This window comes from Polypterus senegalus, chromosome 10 (assembly GCF_016835505.1).
Source record: "Polypterus senegalus isolate Bchr_013 chromosome 10, ASM1683550v1, whole genome shotgun sequence".
Lineage (NCBI taxonomy): Eukaryota > Metazoa > Chordata > Cladistia > Polypteriformes > Polypteridae > Polypterus > Polypterus senegalus.
The window spans coordinates 102528363-102552258 of record NC_053163.1 but is presented as its reverse complement, the minus strand read 5'-3'; the positions used below and the strand labels follow the sequence as shown (position 1 = coordinate 102552258).

Here is a 23896-nt window from a genome sequence, read left to right as displayed (position 1 = left end):
GCACACCGTTCAGGGACCACCCATGCAGGCTGAGGGCATATCAGGTCTATGAGCCACTCCTTGGTCTAAATAGTGCAATTTTAACAAACAACAAATAGCATATTTACTAAGACCTCTGTTTTGCGAAACTCTGTTTGACTTCTTCCTGCCATATAGCAAATTGTACTCTTCTTTAAACTTTGAAAAACATTCCAAACATGGTGGACAGTTTGCAGTTAGATTTTTTTTTTTAATTTTATTAGTTTTGCCAACAATGTTTTGTTTTGCCTTTTTTCCTCTTTCAGCTGCTTTTAAAATTCCACATTCACATCTGGATCTCATCACATAAACCAGCAGTCTTCCTGAGGACTCATTAAGGCTGCGGACTTTAAGGAATTGCAAGTAAGAAAATGAGAAGACTCTCCCAAACAAAAAAAAAAGAAAGATGTCCACAAACTGCTGATGCCAAATGCGAGAAATGTCTTTCTGTGTTCAAGCTTGTATCCTGCTTCAGGTCATTCTGAATTTAATACCAGCATTTTAGAAGCACGCCTACATCATGTTGAGCCACTGTGTTCAGCACGTCAGGATTACCTGAGATTTGCAGATTACAGCTTTATATTTTGGGTTCCAGCCTGGAAAAGCTCTTTTTGACAAGATGGAAACAAGCAGCGCCTGCCCACAGTTTACTCTTGTCATCGAGTTAGAGGATATTAAAGTTCACTGTTCATTTTCTTTTAATATCCTGTTTGCTGTCAAGGACAAATGTCATTACTTTTTTCAATACTAGGACAGAAGTAAACAGAATGAATGTAGTTCTGTGACTTTATGTTGAAAAAGAATGAGTTCAGCAATATGCATAAATTGAGCTGATAAAGAAAGTCTAAAGATCCACGTTATTTCTGTGATATAACAGAATTTTCTGGCTTCCAGTTTATAACAAATTAGAAAAGCTAAGAGGCACTCTAGTCTGGTGATTAAGGTGTTAAGCCTCATCTTTTGGGGACATGGATGCCACCTGTGTTTGCCCTTCAATTATATACTGTACTTTGGAATGTAAGGTACATGTAGTTTAATGAAAGGAATCATTAGACACTAACACAAAGTAGTTACAAGCAGAAGCAGTGGTTTAATCTCCATGTAAAACTTGCCTGGGAAATGAGAATGGCCATATATTCAAATAATTAGCTGGCAAGTCTAACACTGTAGCCTGCCTCAGCTTAGGCACTGTCGAGTTTGACTTTGCAAGTTTCTCTGGCATCCATACAAGTTTTTCGTCAGGTATTCAGACTTCCATTCCAAAGATGAGGAGGTGAAGATAACTGGTGACTTAAACTGTTTGATAGAATTGGAATTCTTATTGACATACCATTTAATATGTGGATTGTTAAGGGTGGACGTGGGTGCAAAAGTACTATGTGAACTTGTTCTTTGTCCAAGGTTAGTTCCCCTTCTTGTGCCCAATGCTGCCAGAAAAGGCTCCAGCTCCTGTAACTTTAAACAGCAATAAGCAAGTTTAATGATTCAGTGGATGGGTGGGTGGGATATTAAAAAATAAAATGTGTCTGCTGAATTATTGATAGTTTAAAACTATTTAGAATAATCATTTTCTCTATATAGTATTTAACATCATCCTAGAACAGTCTGGAACTGGATTTAGCAGGTTTAATAACTGATGGACAATCATTATGCTCACAACCACCAGTTGAGGGTGGCACCCTTAGGCTCACCATGAAAAGGTGAAAACCAGATAGGATAAAATTATGGTAATTTAGTTATTCTTGGGCTGCACGGTGGCACAGTGGTAGCGCTGCTGCCTCACAGTAAGGAGGCCCGGGTTTGCTTTTCAGGTCCTCCCTGCGTGGAGTTTGCATGTTCCCCCCGTGTCTGCATGGGTTTCCTCTAGTGGTCTGGTTTCCCCCCACAGTCCAAAGACATGCAGGTTAGGTGCACTGGCAATTCTAAATTGTCCCTAGTGTGTGCTTGGTGTGTGTGTGCGTGTGTGTGTGTATGTATGTGTGTGTGTGTGCGCGCCCTGCAGTGGGCTGGCGCCCTGCCTGGGGTTTGTTTTCTGCCTTGCACTCTGTGTTGGCTGGGATTTGCTCCAGCAGACCCCCGTGACCCTGTAGTTAGGATATAACGGGTTGGATAATGGATGGATAGTTATTCTTGTATTGTCTTTACACATGCTTCAATTGTAAGTCTGCTATGTAAGGGAATGAATGTGTGGTAGACACATATTTCATGTATATTCATAAAATATAATCTAGAGGAATTATAACAGATGATGAATGGGAAATTGTGCAATAGGTGGTGACACTGCTTACATTTGTGCAGTGCCTTTTCTTCTACAGAAATATGTCACTCCCTGCTGACCACTAATCTTTGGCCATGGGCCAGTTACTGGCAGAAATGAGACTGAATTTGTTAAACTTATAATTATGTCTTCCACCGTCTTTTCTCACTTGCTGATCACATTTGCATTTGTGTTTGACTTGATCAACATGGTTATCTTCAGGAATAGGCCTTGGAGCTAATGGGCATCAGATATAAACACAGGAACAACATAGGAAATGGGGTAATCTGAACAACATTGTCAAATGTTACACTGCTATGTGGCACCATTTCCTACAATAATCAGTTGCTTGTGATGGTTGATAAGGCCAGTTTGACTACTTGATTAGCTGCTGAGGAGATCCTGTCATTCACTACATGACCTGCTATGAAAGATCTCTCTGGTACCATACCCCAACAGGACTATGCCTAACCAAATATAAGTGCTGAAGCCTCACAGTGCCCATGGTGGGTTAAAACCCAAGTTTGGTCAATATTGGAGTGGAACTTACATGACTTCTATGTGTTCATATGGATTTTCTCTCACAATTCAGAGATTAGCAAGATGGGTTGGGTTGGTGTGCATCTCTAAATTAATATGACTCACAGAGACTGGACCTTTATCTAGGGTTAGTTCCTGCATTAAGATGAACTCTGCAAACTTTTATTAGGGTTAGAAAGTTTAGGAAACAAATAACCTTTGCTAGTGCTAGTCATAGGTCTACATAATTTTGTTTTGATTCTAATTTAGACAACCAACCTTTTAATGTACTTTCTCTAAATAAGGAGTGTGCCTAGTATCAGGTGTACATAATGTCATCTTGTCTTCAAGTCCAATTCTTCCAGATTCCTTTTACTTATGGTTTGCTGTCTGGGACAAGTTTGCATGAAGGATGAAACTGCTTGCAGAGACTTCATAGATTTTTCCTTCTCATTGACTCAGACTAATGTCACAACTGGGATCATGTCAGTTCATTTTTTTCCAGAGATACACACAATACACTTACATTCAGTGTACAAGTAGGTAGTGTATTTTGCTTATGGTCACACAGAGGTGGAAAAGGAACCTGAAAACTATAAGATTTAGATCCAGCTTCTTTACTGTTGGACGCCACTCTCTGTCTGCACGTGTTTTTGTTTAGTCAGTGACTGTTTTTATGGGCATTGTGCTCCTGAGACCAATAGAGGACCATAGTCTCTAAAGCCATATCCTGCTAACTCCAGTGGTTATCATTATATCATCAAGTCCTTTAGAGCTTGGCAGGAGGTTTATTAGAGCCCACTTGAGCAATTAGGAAAGGTGCAAATTATAGGACTATTCCAGTACTGGAATTTAAGGGGAAATGTTTATAACAAAATTGTGACAGCCTTTTGTTTTGTCTGGTCAGCCTACACTGTAAACATTTCAGTAAATTTAATGGTAAAAATACTGTAAATGGTGAAAGTAAAAGACCTTTTCTGAAAAAAAGGAAAGCTACCTTTTGTTCTACTGAAAATTACCCATATATCTTAAACAATACATTTCATTATTTTTTACAGCCAAGTTCTGTAAAATCAACATTTTTCTACCTTCAAAATATGCAAAATACCGTTTACTGATGCATTGCAATTACATTGAAAAAAATCTGTTAATTTTACAGTGTAAAACTGTTAAATAGCAAAGGTAAACAACCGTAAAATGTAAAACAGTAAAGTGCTGTTTCAGTAACACTGAAGTTACGATATTTGCATAGGACACGCCCCCTTTTACAATATTGTTCCTGGTGAACCGCATACCTTTGAATAGTGGGGAAAAAAACTTAAACCAAGTTAGCAGACTTATTTGTTCCCTGCATGCTGAAGGTTTTTTGAGGTTATGGAAGCTGATTTCTGGTCAGTTGTATTCGATAAGCTGGCAGACCCGTAGGACACCAAACACCACAAAAGCAAACTTTACTTCTCCACCAGACAACGTGCCATAGCTTCTTTAAACATTGAATTGTTTTCAATGTGTATAATAAAATAGTACATGTTTGCTATTAATTGTTGTTACTTTACTGATCCAGGCTGTGTACTGGTGTTTAACCTTGACAATACTTTCTAATGGTTTATTGATTGGCATATTTATTACAGTACATGGATTTCTGGTTAGGGTTAAACATTCCCTTCGGTTGGAATGTGCTGCAAAGAAAAAAACAGTTATTTACTACAAAGTTATACCGTACACCTAAAAATAATGTCACCTTATTTATTACAGTAAAATTCTAGCAACCCAGCTGCCAGTTTTTTATTGTAAAAATAACATTTTTATAGACCTAAAAATACTATCACCTTTCTTTTTTTACAGTAAATTTCTGGCAACTCAACTGCCAGTACTTTACCATAAATGTAACTTTTCTTTTTTAAGTGTACCGTAGACCTAAAAATATTGTCACCTTCTTTTTTATGGTTAAATTCTGGCAACCAGGCTGCCAGTACTTTACCGTAATTTGTAACATTATTTTTTTCACAGTGTAGGCTGCAAGTGTCTAGTCTCATAGATTCAAATTCTATTTAAGATATGAATTATTCTCAGTTTGTAATGGTCTTGCTCCTAATGATCTCAGCAACCTTTAATTAAAATAAGTATGTTCAAAAACATATAGACTGAATAGTAGTAATTTTCTAAGTGGTGAATTTGACGGTGCAAAACAATATACTGGTGACATGAACAATATGATGTCTTAGATATGAAGTTTCAAAAAGACTTATGATGTAGCCCAGTTTTTTGAAATAAAATAAAAATTCCTAAACACTCAGTAATAGTGTTCCCTACCTCCCACCCTAATCACTAGAATTGTGCTTGACAAATATGAAATAAAGCACTGACGTCTGCACTTTTGTCTGCTTTTCTTTTGTTTTTAATTATTCCTCCCAGCAAAGGCCATGTAAGATATTTCAGTCTGTGCCTTCCTCCCACAGACCTCCCATCCCAGGGGAACTCACTAAGAATAAGAAGAAACCTTCCCAATAACAGCATCACAGGATAGGGGGTGGAGGGTGGACTGAAGTGAGCAGTTACCGATGCTCTTAAGGGGTTATGTTTCCTTTCAGGGTCAGACTCTTACTTTTCCCTGCCAGAACATCTGCACCTCAGCTAGTTAAGACATCTGAATTTGCAGCTTTTTTGTTTTTATTTGACTGAACTGGGCCCTGTTTATCTGAACAGTGCCTCTTTCATAAGATGTTTGATCAAGTGCTCATGGAAATCTGCTCCACAAACATACTTTATTTAAAATAAAAAACAGAAATAAAATACTTTAAGTTAGAATCATGCATTTCATAGCAGAAAGCATAGCGGTGCACTTTCCTGCCCTGTTTCCACTGTAAGCACCATTGTGCCTAGGAGACCTCTGTCAGGTAATTTTGTTGGCTCTCTCCGCCACAGAAAACTTGACATGTGCTGGAGAGATATTCCAAGGGAGATTTTTTTTCAGTATGCATCCCATATTATGGGAGTGACCAATCTGAATGCTGACATTGTCTTTTTTATGGCAACCCTAAATATTCTAGAAAGTGTCAGATCTAAGACAGTATGAGGAAAGTGCTTGCTGATTAATGTTGCATATTTCTAAATCTGTAATACAAGTAGGGCCTAATATGGCTCATCCCTGACACAGGACTGAAACCCTGCCCTCAAGACCTGTCTTGCTGTGAGCTGGTCACACCAGCATCCTAACCAGTTGAGCTAAAGAAGACATTGTGGAAACCAGGTGGTTGGTTTCATTATTTTCTATTTTCCCACTTAATTGTGACTTCCTAGTTGAATGACAGGCCTATTTTTAACAATAGAGACTGGCATTGATCGTGCTAGCATCCAGATGTACTGTCGATGGGAATCAAAAGTGGCCTAACTAGCTGATAACTTCTAGAGAATGTATGACTAACATCAGTTTCACGCATCATTTAAAAAAATATATTTTAAATGAAAGCAATACACACTTCTGACAACTTAGTAATCAAGATCCTGTTCACTAAAGCTAGCAGCCAACCCAAAGACTGAAGGACAAGTGACCCAACAGGCAGAGCTGAAGAAGACGTTCCTGAATATGGGGGCTCATTTTTCATTCTTTTTCTGTCCAATTACATTTTCCATACTTTCTCAAAAGTTTATTCACTTCTACGCCACAGAAACTGAGGGTTGACCCACTAAGGATATTATAGAAATGCAATTGGCTGAGGTAAAAAATGTCTGGAGCACAAATGGCTAACATTACTTACTGTATACTGCCCCCATTAAATGCAGCATCCTAGATGAATGTCATTCCAACATCTCACATCATAGCAACTCAGACAAGGGTTGACTCTTACTACTGCCGATTTTATGGACTACACTCACAAGCAACCTGCCATCAAAAGAACTTCAGTATCATGGTGGCTAGGATCACTTTAGGTTGCAAGGAAGATGCAGTCAATGTTTTGTATCATCCACTCACACTAAACTAATTCACTAACACCCTAATATGTTTAATTAGCATGTGCTGTAAATCTTTAACCTCTTGAACATAAAACATTGACCTTCCAGTTTCAACCCAGGAGTAGAAAAATAGGCATATCAACTTGCTGAACTAAAGGGCTGTCCCTTCTTCAGTGCAGGCATTTTCATTATCTCCCACTTAAAGTAAATGTCTATAGCAATGAGCCATACTCTTCTGATACCATTCTAATGGATTTCCTTATGAAAAAATAATATTCCGTCTTCAAGGCACTGACCTTATGGCAGCTCCTCTAATCATGGTCTTCTTGCAAAGACTAAAATGTTTCTCATCTACTCAGGCTAAAAGAAAATCCCTGTATCTCAAGTGGATATTAGTGTTGGGAATTCCATAAGGTCTTTGTGGGTCTCATTTTATTTATTTTTTGGAAAGAATTAGTCATTACCTTTGGACTTTTAACTATTTTATTGTTATTCTGAGACTTCACTACATCTACATTCTGCCTGTTTATTTGCTGCCATTCTGTGTTGTTTTGCATGGACACTACCACATTGGCTATGGAAACAAAGCGAGCTGCCTCCCACATGGGTGATGATGGTTCACAGTCTGTGACATTATTGTATCACCTCTATGAAACAGAGCAGCATGCAATACTCAATGTCCAAAATTTAAAACAAAAACGGGAAGATTCAAGCAACAAAAAGAGAAAACTCAACTAACAAAAGCAATCAGAAACATATAAACAAGGTTTTGATCTTGGCTTTGTTATGGTTTCTGATTCTGGATTCCTTTTTGGCTTTGGTGTATTAGTTAGTTGCTATACTGTGTCTCAAACAAAGCTATAATTGAATATTCTTTGGTCACATCCCTTAAATTTGTCTTCTTTTCTGCTACTCACTGACCTTTTATTAGTGAAAATATCAATTAAGGATTTTGATACTGTGTGATCATTTGTAGCTGACTCACTCCAATTCAGCCAAGTTATAATCTATAAGGCTACATACATCAAAATCTCAGGACTAAAAAACGTTAATTTGACTGGCATGTACAAAAGATTGTGATTTCATTTTTGCACTAATAGCTCAATATGAAGATATTTAAATACTGTGCTACTCTTACTTATAAAGGTTTTCATTTTCTATTGGTGCTTCAGACATGCTAACATAAAGTCTTCAAGTTTTTTAAGTCCAGTTTTATTTATGTAAAGACTGTCTAGCATTGCATGTAAATAAGCACTCCCTCCTCAAATAAAACCTGCCTTCTTCCAGTACTTCGCATGGTAGGTACTGTTAATCAATTTTAATCTACCTTTGGCCATTTCAGGCATAAATTAGTGACACTAATTAACATATTGCATAGTGAGTAATATGAGCAGAATTACCTAATGCTTCAAAAATTGGATGAGATCATCAATACACAGGTCACTGAAATTCATATCTGAAACCATCTGTCCTTCTATTACTAAACCCCTGTGGATTTTATTTCTGATCTAAGGATTCCTTGTTTTATTTTTTTGTTTAAACACAAATCTAATATAGTATGTGTTGGATATTCAAAAAAAAAATCAAAATTTAATCAGGGGATGTTGGTCATATGCCTGTATGCCATGTACATCACAATGGGATATTTGTATTGCTGCCTCACAGCTTCAGAAAACTGTGTTTATTGACATAATATTTGAATTTATGGTTTTAATATAAATTACTTATGAATGTTTTGAAATCACTTAAGTTTTTCTGCCTGGTGCCTCTTGAATCACTGGTAGGAGAAATCCCCCAAAGATAATATACCTTTGACTCATTTTAATGTCTAGCTATGCAAGATATCTCTACACCTGAAAAAAGACTTATTTAGAGCAATTTTAGATCATATCTTGTGCAAGAAAGTATACCCTTATTAAAAAGAGTAAACCAAAAGGTGTCTTCAGTAAAAATGATCAGAAGGACTTGAAGTCAAGCATGCAACATCAACCAACCATAGGGGTTAGTTAACCTTTAATGGGATGCAGGAGGTCAAAGTTACTCCTTTTCACAAAACGTTGAAAAAATGGGGACCTGTAATACAGGCATGTGGAGTATTGTTTCTTGCTATTTTGAGGTTGCTGACCATGGATGAAGCAGCATGGCGGTGCAGTGGTAGCGCTGATGCCTCGCAGTTAGGTGACCTGGGTTCGCTTCCCGGGTCCTCCCTGCATGGAGTTTGCATGTTGTCTGCGTGGGATTCCTCCGGGTGCTCCAGTTTCCTCCCAAAGTCTAAAGACATGTGGGTTAGGTGCATTGGCGATCCTACATTGTCCCTAGTGTGTGCTTGGTGTGTGTGTGCCCTGCGTTAAGCTTGCACCCTGCCCAGGGTTTGTTCCTGTCGTGCCCTGTGCTGGCTGGGATTGGCTCCAGCTGACCCCAGTGACCCTGTGTTAGGACATAGTGAGATGGACAATGACTGACTAACCTTGGATATTTGATTCTTTACTAGTGGCCCTAGCCCTCTAAGAGCCACTCCTCGAAGGTTACAAATGACAAATTACAAACAATAGCTTGTGGGGTATTGTTTTAGACTATTTCAAAGTCAGTGATTATAAATACAATGTTATTTTTCTCTTTATTAGGAATCTAGCTCTCCATGAACTTTTGGCAGAGGGTGGAAAAACATTTAAATTGAAGCACATATTTTAATATTCCAAATATCTGATGCAAGTATTCTTGTTTAGTATGTACTTCTACCTCATAAACTACGTTATTAAATTTTAATTCTGGCTTTTTTATTTTAATGATATGTTAATACAAATATAATTTACATAAAGTAGCAAATATTATTGTGGTTGGAATTAAAATAAAGTTCTCATTTGCCCCCATCAGACATATATTGTATACTACAAGGTGCAATTAGGAGCATATTTTTGATCAAGCGAATCCAATCTAACACTTATCCATTCATAAACTCACTGCCCTAGCTACAGCATATGGATACATTTGTTGTCCCTGCTGTAATCTTTTTTGCAATCTCTTTCCATTAAAAACTTCAACAAGTCTAAATTTAACTCACACACTTTTGCAGTCACATTTTGCAGTGCTACCTCATAGCTCAAGAGCTCTGGGTTTGACTCACAGCTTTTTTGTCTGTTCTCCTATTTGTTGAGGGTTTTCTCCGAATATTGGGGTTCAGAAGGAATGGACCCACTACAAAGAAGAGACAACTTTGCAGTCAGAAGCACAAGTAGTCACCTGAGCCTGGAAAATTCATCTTGGACTTTATTGGTTAAGGTGGTTACTTCCCACACTCCGCATATGATGCAGATCCAAGATTGTGTCCTGGGATTCCAGTGGGGAAAAAAGAGAACAGTCAAACTGAGGAGAACCCAGCTACATCAAGGTTTTCCTTCTATATCCCTGAAACATGTAGATTAAGTTAATTGGTAAGTCTAAACTTCCTCATGTGGTTGATCATTGGTTTGTTTATGACTATGTTCTGCAATAAGCTGGCCCAATATTGCTAATTTAGACTTCAGTCCCCTTGACATGATACTAGGAAAGAGCAGTAATTAAACGAATAGGTGGAGATTTATAGGCCAAGAATAGAAAATTATCATATAAAGTAAATTGGGTTTTTGGCATTTACTAAGATATGACTTACATCCATCCATCTATCTATGATGTAAACCCCTTTGTCCATAGAAGGGCTGTAAGGAAGCTGGAGCCTATCAACTTGACTGACAATTCTCACATAAGTGCCTAGAACAATTGGTAAGATTCCAACATATTCATTTAAAAGTAAAAGGGAAATACATCAAGAATGGAAAAAGTATGCATACTTTAGTAAATGATTGCTAAACTCATAACAAACCAGGATCAGAGGCACACGTCTTAAAGAAGGAAAATTCATCAGAAGGCAGAAACAACTAATTTACCGTACTTAGAGCAGGATTGAGTCATTGTGAAACATTCATCTACTTTTTTTTGTTAACTTCCTCTCCAACTCACCATTCTTTTCTGTGAACTGAGCCCTCCATTCCCGATTTAACTGAAATGTTTGTTAGATGAAGACAGAAGGAATTTTAATATCCAGACATTGCAGAAGGTCAGGAAAAAGGGGCAAAGTTGTACTTCAAAGCGGTTATTAAACCTGCAGAGACAAAGCACTGCCTGAAGCCATTTATTTATTTCATTGTCTTTTATTTATTACAGCAGTGCTTGTGAAAAATGTTGGATTGGTGGGTCATAGGCAAGAATCAATGAAATTTATAAACCTACAGAAAACTGTCTTTGTAAGCTATTAAGTTTCTGACAGTGGATTACTAACAATATTCCACAAGGAAAGAACAAAAACAATAAATGACACAAGTGACCTACTGTAGAATGTAAGAGTTCTCCCAAAATTGATGTATAAAGTTCTTCAATTCTCCCCAGAATGACACAAAGTCTTAGTCTAGCCCAGGGGTGGCAAAGTCCAGACCTGGAGTGCTGCAGTGGCTACAGGTTTTCATTCTAACCCTTTTCCTAATCAGTGACCAGTTTTCACTGCTAATTAACTTTTTCCCCATCACTTTAATAGCCCTGTTACAATAGTTCAGCCCTCTGAATTGATTTCTTTCTTCATTAAATGACAGCCAAGCAGAAATGAGATGTGAAACAAGCTAACAGATGACCAGCTAAACTGGTGCTTCAAACTCCAACCAATTTCACTCCAATCACTTTCTTAATGAGAAGTTAATTCTTGCTGTTAATTAAACCTGCTATTAAATTCCATGGCTTGTTGCTGCTCTCATTCTGCCACAACAAACATTTCGAAAACTGTTCTTTCTAAGAGCATCGTCAAAATGTTTTGGTGACCTGAGAGATCAACCTTACCAAGACCATCTCCTCTCTTGAATTTCAGATATTGTGTAATGGGCACAGGGGAGCTGGTCATGTGGTGACTTGTTTTGTGTCTCATTATTGTTTGGCTGCTAATTAAAGAAAAAGAAACAACTATGGAGCCTGAGTCAAGTTAATTAAAAGAAGTAATCAGCAGAAAAACTGGTCACTAATTAAGAAAATGGTAAGAATGAAAACCTGCAGCCACTGCGGCACTCGAGGCCTGGAGTTCGCCACCCCTGGTCTAGCCTTTAATTAACTCTACTGACTATTCAAATTTGGGCTGTCACTTATTTTAATATGCAGCAGCAGCGCCCAGGCAAATACATTAAACATGCTAGCATTAGGGCATCATAACCATCACAATGCAGGTCAAATCTGACAAAAACAGAACAGAATTGTGACTGGCATGAGATGACAACAAGTTGGTGATAACAGTCTAAAAAAATCTTTGCCCTTCTTCTACACATATTGGAAAATTACAAACAAAATTTGATTTGATTGATTTGACTTAGATGTAGTGTGTTAGTACAGCTAAGCTGTCTTACAGATTTGAGCTTCCTGGGTTCAAATCCTGTGCGTGGTCATGGTCAATTCTGAGTTTCCATGTTCTTAATATGTCTACATGACATTTCCTATGATCTGGTTTTCCACCCATATGCCTAAAGAAAGATAGTTTGATGTATTTGGCAACTATAAATCGGACTGGTATGAGAGTGAGTGTGTGTGTGCCTTCTGATGGACCGCTTTTTTCTGCTCTACACCCAGTTCTGCTGGATTGACTACAACAACCCAAGACCCTGAATTGGATTCAGTGTTTTTTAAGAACATTATGCTGTTTTAGAGAATGAATGGGTGATATTTTTGTTGCTTTATTTTGGATTGACTTGCTTGGTGCTACAGTGGTTAATCCCATCATCTATCGGCACAACAAGACTTGGATCAAATTCTACGCCCAGGCACTGTCTGTGCGGAGTTTACCTTTACCTATGTCTGCATGTGATATTTCTCCTTGTACATTTGAAAATTTTGATGAGTACAGGCCATTCACCCCAACAAAGCTCGTCATTCCTATCCACATAATTCCTCTAAAATAGCATCAATTCCAGTTTTGACGGACTCTAAAGTCCAACTCTCTACGACACTACTTGATAACTTATTTCATTAATCTATGGTTCTCTGTGTGAAGAAAAGCTTCCTAATGTTTTTATGAAATTTTCAGTTAACAAGTTTCCAACCCTACCCCTCTGTTCTTGTTGAACTCATTTTAAAGCAACGGTTTTGCTATACTGTACTAATTCCCTTGATAATTTGAAACATTGTAGTCATGTCACCTCTTATTCTCCTTTTGCTTAAGATGAAAAGGTTCAACTCATTCAGTCTTTCTTCATAACTCATCCCCTGCAGTCCTGGAATCAGCCTGGTCTCTCTTCTCTGGTCTTTCTGTAGCTGTGTCATGTGTTTTTTAAAATATGGAGTCCAAAACTGCACATAGTGTGCCAGATGAGGCCTCACTAGAGCATTATAAAGCTTAAGTATAACCTCATTGGACTTGTACTCTACACATCAAGGTGCTATATAAGCTAACACATTATGGGCTTTCTTCATTGCTTCTGAACACTGTCTGGGAGTTGATAATTATAAGTCCATTACAACTTCTAAATCCTTCTCATAAGCAGTACTTTCAATTTCAAACCTCTCATTGTGTATTCAGTGCTAACATGTGTACTTCTTATGTGTAATAACTTACATTTACTTAAATTAAAGTTCATCTGCCACAAATCTGCCCAACCCTGCATGCTGTCCATGTTCCTCTGTAGTAATTGGACTTGGACACCATAAAGGCTTTGGCAAATTTTAACTTCAGATTTCTTCTCAAAAATGTGTATTTTAGGATAATTGAGGGTGATTATAGGCATATAATCCCATAATGTCCCATAACAAACTAGCAGCACACTGAATGCTAGTTTCTCAATTGAGATGGGCCTCAATCCCTACAACTCTGAATTGGGTTAAGTGTGCCTGACAATGGATGGATTCTATTTGGTACTTCTTTGGTTTGTGAAACACCTAGTTAATGTAGCTGGTTGTGAAGACTTGCTATGCAAAGTGAAGCTTCATTGCTTAGGTATGTTCAGGTAGGATGAACACGGTTGTTCTGCTTTTGTCACATTCTTGTGGAAAGAGTAGTGACCGGAACAAAACACAGCACTCAAAATGCGGAGTCATAAATGAATGTGAGAGTCTCTTGCTTGATTTAGATTTCACAGATAAATGATTGTGTCTTACACTCTATTGCATCTGCATCTTACCTACAGGCAGAATTTACTTCTCACAGCTCAGCACCTCTCACTTCACACAGCATTTATATTTCATCATTTTGTCACTTAGATATTTAACTTTACACCTAATTGCAAAGCCCCTCCTAGAATGACTTGTAGGCCAATATTAATCAGTGTGTTCCCACAGAAATAAAAAAACTATGCGTACAAAAAAAAAGACAACACGGATGGCCAGGCACAAAATTGATTTTCTTTTTTTGCAACCATTGACCTTGTCTAAAGTCTCATCCTTGACATACTGTTTCCCCACAAACATAATCCATTGTTATAACATTTAAACTAACAGGAAGCCAGACATGTATTGATTTCAAACAGCATGCAGCAAATAGCATTTTTGGATAAATCTGTCTCGCAACATGAAGGAAGTGCTCTCAGCACTCAGATCGACTCCTACAAGCCCACCTCAATGCAATCAATAGAGCTAATCCCTGGAATAAAGTCCCTGGCTTTTAAATAGGCAAGCTGTGTAAATCATTTATAAGAAGAGGAGATTTTGTGCTGTATGTGCCAACAAACCTCTTAATGAACGATTTATAGGGTGTACAGCAGTGTAGACCAGCTTAACAAGGAAACACATCGAAAATGCCTTGATTTACTCATAAGCTCTGTTTTGTTATATGTCTAACAGTGAAGTGATTTTTTATTACTTTCAAAAACATAATATCTCTACTGGATCTATATTTTACACTGTTTGGTCTGTTCAAGTACGGCAATACCTTCCTGGCAATGAATCGCATAATTAAAAGCTCGTTATGGGTTGTGACAAATGCCTCGTTTGGGATAAAATTCAGAACCATTTAAAAAGGTGGGAGTATAACCACAGTGTCCCTAGTGTAGATGTTGTAGAGTGAAACAAGCAAACTTTTTTTAATACTTAGACATGTTAGTCCACAAGGTAGAAAGGGCTGTTGGCATTTTGCTGTTGCTCATTTCCTAATGTGCATACCAAATGCTTTTGGAATGACTCAAGTGTGATTGAATGAGAATGAGAAGCTTTTCCACAAGGTGTTGCATTTATACTGAACAGGCATGGGAGCTCAGTAGTCAGGGTCATCAAAAATTCTTCAGAACTCAACGCTGCAATGTATCTAAACATAAAATGTAAGATCATTTCAAATCCTCAGAATAAATTGGGAAGGAAGCTGACTAATTTATTAGCTAATCCTCTAATTGACAAAGACGAGATGCGGATTAAACAATCACTCTCCTCCCTACAGACCTTTGTCACCTGTGAAAAAATCTTGTGTTCATTTAAATAACTATTATGTGAAGAGGTTAATATTGGATAGATAGATTTTGTTTCATCTCATTCTCAAATCCACTTAATCCAGTTCAGGGTCATGTTGGAACAGTGCCTACAGTGGCAGCACTAGGTACAAGACAGCAAACAGCCTTGGACTAGGTGTTAGTCATGTTAGTCCATTACAGGGTGCACACATTCACTTTTTAACTGAACTTGCACATCTTTGGGGATGTGGGTGACAAACTGGACAAGTGTAACACAAGATTTAGATTAAGTGCTACCCATTATACCACCACATAACCTCCGAGAAAGACGGATACACGATGAATTTGTTTTTCTTTTCAGCAGTTTCATATATGAATAATATAAATATATATATATATATATATATATATATATATATATATATATATATATAAACGCTAAAACACATACAAATAAAAATTAATCAATTAATTAAAAATAATTAAATTCTGAAAACTTGCTATGTGCTGCACTTTAATGTTGCTGTGTATGTAGACTCAAAATCCAGCCCAGTCACTGTCTGTGGTGGGTCGTGTTTTCTCTGCTTGCATTTCCTCCGATATCCCAAACATGCAGATGGCAGGTAACTTGGCAACTCCAAATTAAACAGTTCGGGTGTGGGCACAAAATGGTGGTCTAGAATGAATTGTGCCCAAAGCTGATGGGATAGGCTTCAGTTACCTGACACCCTGAAAATAGTTGCAGCAGGTTACAGGGGAACGGATGAATAATTAATAATAAAAATTAGAATTACAACACATGTTAATGAACATCGACACTAGATTTATGTTGGATTCATGTTTAGAAAACAATTTAGTCTGCGTTATATAAATAAAAACAACATTGAAATGAGTGCAGGACTTTTCACCAGAAGATCAGTAACAGACTTTTTTCTTTTCTTTGTAGGAAGAATGGTAATTGAACACAAAAAAAAAAACACCAGGGTACCAACATCGATCATAACCTGCCTACGCTGAAAGACCTTGACCAGGTCACGTCACTGCTTTTTGCCCTTCTCATTAGACTGGAGCATTAGGCAATCATTTTCAAATCACTGCACTTCCCCTAATCTACAAAGTGACCTTGGCTTACAGATGACACTCTTCAGTTAGACACACACATATCATTTTATGTCACACTCAAACCTACTTAATCCAGTTCAGTGCCATGGGGGAACCACACCAATCCAGGCAGCACTGGGCACAAGGCAGGAAACAGCCTTGAAGGGGGTGTCGGTCAATCACGGGGCCTAGTTAACCACACACACCAACACCCAAACTGGACTAGTTTGGATGCACCAGTTAACCTAACCTACACATTTTTGGGGATTTGGGCAGCAAATGGGACTAGCCTAACACAGGATGCAAATGAGGTGCTACTCACTGTATCAACATGCGGCCTCCAAGACTGACGGATATTTGGTGAAATAAATAAAGGTGATTTTTTTCAGCAGTTTCATATATGACATATAAATACAGATACAAAAAGTAAATAATATTCTACTTGGTAGAAATCTTTAAAGCATATTGCTTGGGTTGGTCTAAAAGAAAAATAAGGAGGAAATAACATTTTGTCTCCATGTTTGTGTAGAATTTCTCCTACAGCCCAAAGACAAACCACCAGACAGATTGGCTGACACCAATTAATTACTTTGATAAGAGTTTGTGGCTATGTAGTCTTTGGACATACATACTGGACATGCTGCCAAAAAATGGACAAATTTTACATTCTGCCAGTAAAAGATGTTTTCGGGCGCCTATCTTAGTTTTACACATGCTGAGCCTATGCCCCTGACTGATGCCCCAGTGAATGGCTTGCTATTTTTGCTTATTTATGAGACACTGGACCTACCATAGGTCCTCTTATTCTTAGAGGTTTTTTTTTTTTACAGTTTAAATACATGGAACACCCACTGTAAAGTTATAACATTTGTTACATGGCTAGCTGGAATCTTATCTTGCTAATCTGGAAAGTTCTTGCTCCATTATCTTTTATTTTTATTTTAAGTGTTACATGACACCCTTATGTAAGGCTGCTTACAAAATCAGTATTTATAACAACTGTATATATATTTTTGAGGTTGGGGGTGGTGTCAGATGACATGAAAAGTATTATCTCACCATTAATCATGCCAAGGTCTGCTTAGAGTGGAGGAAAAAGATTGGGGGCAACCAGCTAATTTAGATAAATCAGAAAATAGACAGTAGATAAGTAGTGATGACGAGGACTTGATATAATGATGCACAAGACAGGTTAAGTGACTTATGCAGGGTCACACTTTGAGTCAGACAGACGTAATGAAGTGACAACTTTGGGATTTACAGTCATTGTCTTAGCCAATACACAACACTGCATGTCACAATGAAAGTGAGGCAAGTTATCTTATAAAATTAGAAAAAACAGATATAGTGATCACAATTCTTTATCAGTTCCATTCTTAAACAACCATCTTATTAGTTTTACTTCTTTATCAACTGCTTTTGAGGATGTGTATCTTGGTAGGAATTAATTTGTCATAAGACTGAGTGTTTTTAAAATACAGTGTTTGTTTGACCTTCTATATTAAACTAGTTAATCTGCAATGTATTGTAGCACACTGTACTCCTCGTCTTACAAATACTTTTAATAACACTGGAATCCTTCACAACTAACTGCATATAAAAAAATAAACTGCTGGTTACTTGTTCCTGGGCAAGTTCTGGATGTCTTTGTTACAACCAAGTTCTAACGTAGGCACTAATTTCTATTGTTTCGTTTAGTATTAGTCAGTTCCAGTCCTGATGAAACAATGTATCGTATCATTTTCAAACCCATTTAATCCAATTCAGTGTGAGTGCAGCCCAGGCAGTACTGGGCACAAGTCAGGATACAACACTGAGTTGGGTGCCCAGTTCAACATGGGGCCTACTAAAAGCAATTTAAAATTGTCAGTCAGCGCAACATGCCTGACTTTGTTGATGCAGAAGAAAAACTGGAGCATCTGCACAGACGTGGGGAGGGAGAATGTGCAAAATCCACAAATACAAGAACATGGGCACAAGGTTTGAAGTCATGAAGATGGATCCATAAAATGGCAGTACTAACTAACCACTCTGTCATAATTTCACTCTTGGAATAGAATAGTTATATGTAACACTATGTTAAAATATGATGGCAGTTTCCTGTATTTAATTTAATTTCTTGTTTTTTCTTTAATACACAAGTCTAAATATTTATTAAATTAGGGGATAATGTCATTAATGAGTTACATAATTGGGTTATAAAAAGATCTGTTTTCCTAATATTTCAGAGCAGACCAAAGATTTTCTGAACCTGCCGTATGCCTTTAGAGAGACACACTACACACCCTGAAGTATGAAGTAGGATCCAACCACACCCTACCAGTCCTTTGCTGGGCAAACACTACTTAATACTCACATAGGTCAAGTCAGATGAGACGGGGCAGGCAATCTAACACTTTGAAACAGGAAAAGAAACCAGAATGCAGTGATGGAGAGCAAGATTTAACCTTAGAGAATTAAACTCTTAGGGCTAACAACTGCACCATCAATTTGCCCTTTGTGAAACTGCCAGTGTCTTAATAGTACTAATAACAGTTAGCAATAATTTTGATTCTAGTCATGCATGATTATACAAATAAGGCACTTTAAAGCAAATGCAAACACTTCATGGAAACAACAGAACACTCACCTACAGTATGTTATAAAATATAAATCTGATAGCAATTTCCAACTCGCAAGACTGTTAGCAGTTTTTATTTATAGGGTCACGTAAATGCTGGATTATCAAATTATAAAAATCTGATTACAGGTTTAGCTAACTCAAAAAGGTGCATTGAATGACAAACACAGCATGAATTCAGCTTCTCCTAAAGGCTTTAAGTATAAAAAGCTTGAATTCCGTGTTTATCCAGCATTATATTTTCAGAATTATATATTTATTACTAACAGTCCCTCCGGGACAACAGTTTTAAAGAACACCCTTATTATGACAACAGTTTTAGACCAGTTCAACGTTTATTTCACTTTGTTGGATCATCTTCCCCTGCGCCATGTAAATATGCCTGAAAACTTCCAAGTAATATAAGGGTAGATCCACATAAACTAAATCCTTCTGAAGAATCAGTCATTCAATCAATCAACCAATCAATCAATCAATAAATCAGTCAGTCAGTCAGTCAATCAATCAATCAATCGTGGGATCGGATTTCCGCCACAACATAAAGGTGACACAATATACAAGACTGACCATTTACGATGGGCGCCTACTGGACTCTATTGGACCTAGTAATGACCCTCGGTTACTTGATTATGTTCTCTGATCAAGGCAGCTGGAAATCTGTGCCTTTATGTGTCCGTCTCTTTTTCCAGTAAAAGCAAGTATAACCCAAACAGAATAAAAAAGAACAGAGTTTACGTTAAAACTTTCATTATGCAGGGAGTGGGGAAAACGGCAGCCTACAGATTCTCGACTCGGTCCCCCGCTCCAGATGTTCAGGCTGAACGGACAGCGGCCAGGTCCACAACACTACAACACCAGAGAAGGCAAGTTTTACACAAAACACTGAACCAATAGGGAGTACTTACCAGCTGCGGATTAGTCGATTATGGGACTTCGCTTTTTTCAGTTTGGGAGCGGCATCAGAACTCCTTTTAATTTTTTTTTTTTGGTTTTATTTGTTGTATTTTACAAATTGTACAAATGAAGTCTGAAGAAAAGCATCCTGTTCTGTTAAGCTCCACCCCACCTCCTTATAAGGAAAGAGTCACGTATACCACGCGCCCTCCCCCTTATCCCCCGCGCCCCTAACCGCGTGGTCTGTCATTTAGCAGTCGGCTGTGAGTACCTTCAGCTTGAGCATCTCAATCCGATGCAGTTTAAAATCCTGGACCCCTGTGGGGTCTATGGGTACCTGGAAGTGTAGTCATTCCAAAAAACCACTGTCAATTAATTACAACTTTGAAGCGTTGAGACTAGAAACGGGACGCCTTTCATTTAAGAGAAGTCTTTAGTACGGGCGCCATCGTGCGGAATTCCTTTGTTCGAGCTGCGCTGTTATTATTGTACACCATGCAGTGTTATTGTCTAGGCGCAATTTTTCCGATACTATTTAAGGCATCTTCATAAATAATGTAGAAGTCGACTGAAGCACAGAAATCGGGCACCCTTTTAAGGTTGCAGATGAAAATATAGCCTTAATAAAGCATTTCCCGTTGGAGATTACCTTCACGTTTTTCCATTGTTCAATTGCGTAAATCTGCTGTTACATTATAAAACGACACTGGGGCGCCCTAAAGAAGTAACCCTGACATCCCATTGCTGGCTGGATTTTTTTTCCATTCGTTTCATATTTTTATAAACCTTCTAAAGTTCGATATTTGTAGCCTAGGGCAAGATGAGAAAAAAGAAGAAAAACCATTTGTATTAGATTGTTAGTCTTTCTTTTTGCAGTAATTTCGAGTTGGAAACAGTAAATCAAATGCCATCATTCTAAGAACTGGTATCCTCCAAGGCTACATCTTGAGTCCTGTGTTCTTCACCTTGATGGCACATGACTGTTGCACAAGGTACAGCACGAACCACATCATGAAGTTCACTGATGACACAACAGTGATAGGACACGTCAGTGGTGATGACGAGATGGCCTACAGAGAGGAGGTTAAACAACTCATGTAGTTGCGTTAAAAAAATAATCTGACCCTGAATGTCAATAAAACAAAGGCGATCAGTGTGGACTTCAAGAAAAAAACATACCACACACTTTCCTCTATAAACAGTTCTACTGTGAAGTAAATCAGGAGCACTAAGTTCCTGAGAGGGGAGATAATAAATGATCTCTCCTGGACCCAAACACACCATAACCAAAGACACTTCTAGGGTTTGGATCCAGTTTTCTGCTGTTTGATGGAGGAAATGGACTTAAAAATTGAATGATACCTTCTAATTTCCAAGCATATTTTCATTTAAAGATATTTATTTGTACTGGTGCACAGTGTCACTTACCTTTAGTTACCCCATAATTTTCAAGCCCATTGTTTTCCATTTTCTGTTGCAGTAGATTCTTATCTGCCACTTTCTATTAAAATTGGCCATTAATTGCTCTCTAAATTGTTTTAAAAAATCATCCACAAATAAACCAAATAAAGATACATAATATTTGCTGGAAGGCAAAGAAATGAAAAATAAAACCCTCAAAATATTTACTAGGACATCTATAAAAATACTGCAAGTAATTTTCATATACCAAAATTGCTAATAATAGTGAAGCAACAAATGCAATACCAGGCCAAAATTAGCTTCAGATTTCAGAAATGGCAGAATTATTACCATTTTAATTTCATTCAATTTTCAGCACTTTCTTTGCAATCATTGGATGCCTTAATATTTAACATATAATTAATATATAAAATAGGCACACCTCTGCACTCACTTTCCTTGCCAATGGCCTATGACATACACATCACATTTTCATGTGGTATTGGAAGAACAGGCTCAAGAGGCAGAGAGTTTCATGTATTTTTAAAAATATAATAAAATTAAATATATATATTGCATTATTAAAAAAAAGAAACAGCCCAAATAACTTGTAGGATACTTTTTGTATTCCGCATTTAATGAAACCACTTATTTAAATTAGATAAAGCCTACCTCAAGTTTAAGATTTATTGTCATGTGTACATAGTACAATGATATTTTAATGTGAATTTCTCCTAAGAACAGTTGACAATGATGATAATCATAATGCCCTGCTATATCAGTACGGTGTGTGCTACAGATGTGGACAAATTTGTTGGTACAGTCCACAGAAAAGAATCACTTACAATTGCCTCTGAAATAACTTTAACATGACAAAAGTAATTGGCATCCATCATTATTTATTCAGTATTAAACAAAAATCATACATTACTTTAGAGTTTTAATTCAACAGAATATTTCAAATAACACAAATGAAAATGGAATGGACAAAAGTGAGGGGCCATGAAACTAATGTTTTTTTTGCCCAACCTTTACAAGCAATCACAGCAAACAAGCAGTTCCTGGAGCTCTCAATGAGACTTCTGCACCTGTCAACAGGTAGTGTGGCCCTCTCTTCCTGAGTGAACTGCTCCAACTGTGTCAGATTTGAAGGAGGCCTTCCCCAGACTGCATGTTTCAATTCATTCCATAAATGTTGGATAGGATTCAAATTAGGACTCATAGAAGGCCATTTCAAATTAGACCAATGTTTTGTTATTAGACTTTCTTGAGTACTTTTAGCTCTGGCTTTTGGGTCATTATCCTGTTGGAGGATCCATCACCTGCAACTGAGACAGAGCTGTCTGACACTGAGCAGTATGTTTCAATCCAGAATGTTCTGATAGTCTTGAAAGTTCCCTATTCCTAGCACAGACTGAAGGCACCCTGTGCCAGATGCAGCAAAGCAGCCCCAAAAAATAACTAAGCTTCCTCCATATTTCACAGTAGATGTGGTGTTCTCTTCTTTGTAAGCTTAATTTTTTCATCTGTGTACATAAAGATAATGGGACTTGCCAAAAACCTCCACTTTTGTCTTATTTGCTCTAAGGACAGTCTACCATTGTGGCTTGTCAATATGCATTTTAGCAAATTACAGTCTGGCTTTTTAATTTTTTGCTTTCAACGGTGGAGTCCTCCTGGGTCTTCCTTTGAGCCCCCTGTTACTCATCAGACACTGATGGGCCTTGATTTTGGAGTTCAGCTTGTGTCTCCTTGGATTTTTGTCCACCATTCTCACTGTCCTTCTGCCCATTCTAGGGTCAATTTTCCTCTTGCGCCTGCATCCAGGTAGGTTGTCTACAGTCCCATGGACCTTAAGCTTCTTATTAATATTTGCAATGGCTGTCGCAGGAACATCAACTTCTTGGAGATGCTTTTATAGCCTTTGCCTTTACCATGCTTGCCTATAATTGTCTTACTGATCTCCTCAGACAACTCACTCCTTTGCTTTCTCTGGTCCATGAGCAGTGTGGAATGTACAATGATACCAAAAAGCAGAGGGACTTCTTTTGTCTATTTAAATAGGCTGAATGACTGACTGCAAGATTGGAGAGGTGTGATGCCAATTAAAGAAAAGAACTAGTTTGAAAAATCACTCTAATCCAATTATTTATGATCTTCTCTAGGGGTCCCAATAAATGTGTCCAGGCCATTAAGAACATGTTTTTAGAATAAACAGCATTTTATCTCTTTTTGCACTTGATTTTCTCTACTCTATGAAACCTCAAAGGCATGCAGGTATGAATGGGACAATTGTTTTTCATTTAATCACTTTTTAGGAGGTATACAGAACTTTTTCAAGGAGCTGTAAGGGTACCAACAAATTTGGTTTCTCACCCGCCTAGGGTTCAAAGTTTGTTTCATGTCTTTTTTGTTCAACTTGAGAATCATTTACTTTTGTTTATTGTCTACTGCACTGTCTATGTGCTATGCTCCATGTGCTTTGAAGGTGGTCCCCCCAAGAGGCCCTATAAATCCAGAGGGTCTTCCACAGATCCTAGAGGTGCACTTTGAATGTACTAGGGGTTTTGGTGAGTGCTACTTGTATTTTTCTTCTGCCTTACTATTTTGAATCATTGGATGCTTGACCAGCTGGTGCCCTGCCTGGGGTTTGTTTCCTGCCTTGCGCCCTGTGTTGGCTGGGATTGGCTCCAG

At 37.8% G+C, this 23896-nt stretch overlaps 1 protein-coding gene across 1 annotated transcript in view; it reads right to left on the bottom strand.

Annotated features, from left to right (window-relative positions):
- The window catches only part of zgc:66433 (uncharacterized protein LOC321250 homolog), a 188262-nt gene extending 168300 nt beyond the window's left edge, over window positions 1-19962 (bottom strand). The window contains exon 1 of the mRNA XM_039766271.1: window positions 19813-19962. The gene's annotated coding sequence lies outside the window, so the exon portion shown is untranslated. The remainder of the gene's footprint in view (window positions 1-19812) is intronic.
- Window positions 19963-23896: the final 3934 nt, after the last annotated feature.